Genomic DNA, 2,105 nt, shown 5'->3' on the forward strand with positions numbered 1-2,105 from the left:
ATGTATGTATTTATATATAAAGAGAGAGGGAAATGGAGTGAGAGAAGGAGATTGGTGTGAGAGAGAATGAGAGGGAGAGTGTGTGCGTGTTCATGTATGTGTGTACGTGCGTCTGTGTGTACGTGCGTCTGTGTGTACGTGCGTCTGTGTGTGTGTGTGTGTGTGTGTGTGTGTGTGTGTGTGTGTGTGTGTGCACGCGTGTGTGTGCACGTGTGCATGTATGTGTCGTGCTGTTCAGATAAATGTATTGAAGTAGATATCAAGAATCCACACACTTTATTCGAATATTATCTTTACACTTACGCATATACCAGCAAACGTCTTCAAAAGAAATCGATGACAAACCACTCAAAATCTGATAATCGTTAATATTTATGTCTCTACATTTTCTTTATAACAAAAGTGCATCTACCTTCATAACATAGTTTTTTTTTCTAGTTCAACAGAATATGTGAAATATAGTCGCTGTATTATGTATTACACTTTCATTGCAAACATTTGCTCTGCGCTGTTCTTATTTCACAAGTTATTAAAAGCTAATTTTGTACGGAATTATGCACATGAACTAAATCTAAAAAATGGGTTGGTTGATATTTGATTGGGTGTTTAGTGAATTTGTACAATGAAATGTTAATTGTAAATATGTCTTGAGGAAAATTGTATGTTCTGCTTGCTTTTGTAGATGATGAAGTAGCCATTGCTTATTGGGATTCAGAAAATAGGAAATAAAACTATGAAGTTAAGAAAATGTGTTTTACAAACTGCTAAAAATAAAATTGTTATTAGTTATTCAATTTTATGGTATGCATAAAAAGGTAAGTGGTGATGAGAATTGGCAATATTTAGTCATAAAAAACATTGTTCTGATTGAAGTTTGCTATGGCTGTAAAATTTTGAACAATATTTTATGTGCAGTGTAAAGGCGGCGAGCTGACAGAATTGTTAGCACGCTGGGAAAAATACTTAGCGGCATTTCGTCCATCTTTACGTTCTGGGTTCAAATGCCACCGGGGTCGATTTATCATTTCGGGTCGATATAATAAGTACCAGTTGAGCACTTGGATCGATGTAATTAACTCATCCCCTCTCCTGACAGTTTCAGGCTTTGTGCCTATAATAGAACGGAATATTTTAGGTGCAGTAGGGCAGTGAGCCAGAGAAATGTTAGCACGCCGGGCAAAATGCTTTCCAGCATTTCATCCGGCGTTATGTTCTGTGTTCAAATACCACAGATGTCGAGTTTACCTCCCATTCTTTCGGGGTTGATCAAATAAGTATCAGTTGAATACTGGGCTCGATGGAATCGACTTACTGCTTCCCCGAAATTACTGGTCTCGAGCCAAAATTTGAAACTAATATTTTAGGTGCTGGTATAAAGGCGGTGAGCTGCCAGAATTGTTAGCACACAGGGAAAAACGCTTAGCGGCATTTCGTCCGTCTGTACGTTCTGAGTTCAAATTCCGCCAATCTCTGATTGTGTTCCAAAATTTGAAATATATATTTTAAGTGCAGTAAAGAACACTGATTATATAGCAACACATAGAGTTTTATAACAGGAAGTGGTCAATTAATGAATTATGTACGAAAAAACTAAAGACCTAAAGATGTTAAAATATATTGAAGCTTAAGTTCATGAAACTAGTAACTAGGGGGCCTGTACGAAAAATAGAATGGTTGAATGAAAAATAAATAATTTTGGAACTGAACTTAGAGTATTGATAATATAAGTAGAGTTATTCTGAAGAGTTTGTAGAAAAGAGAGCTATGATAAAAAAAAATATTTAAATGTAGCGTCGAATTTATTCAGATATTATATCATGTCTTTTAATATAGTTGTGACTTGAAAACAAAAGTAGAAAGCAAAATATAATTTTGAGAGATTTGAATGTTGATGAAAAATGAAATTAACTTGGTATTTCTATTGCCCTGTCAAAATCCTGAAGTTATAAATTTTGTCTACTGTGATAATTGAGAAAACAGACCTCGATCCTTTACTCCACCTAGATCGATAATTTAATATTTTATGTTTAAATTTCACCACGAAAGACTTGACTGTTATCCTATGAGTTTGATAGAATAAGTATCATTAATTAGTATTAGTTCAG

The sequence above is a fragment of the Octopus bimaculoides genome, chromosome 1, assembly GCF_001194135.2.
Source record: "Octopus bimaculoides isolate UCB-OBI-ISO-001 chromosome 1, ASM119413v2, whole genome shotgun sequence".
Classification (NCBI taxonomy): Eukaryota; Metazoa; Mollusca; class Cephalopoda; order Octopoda; family Octopodidae; genus Octopus; species Octopus bimaculoides.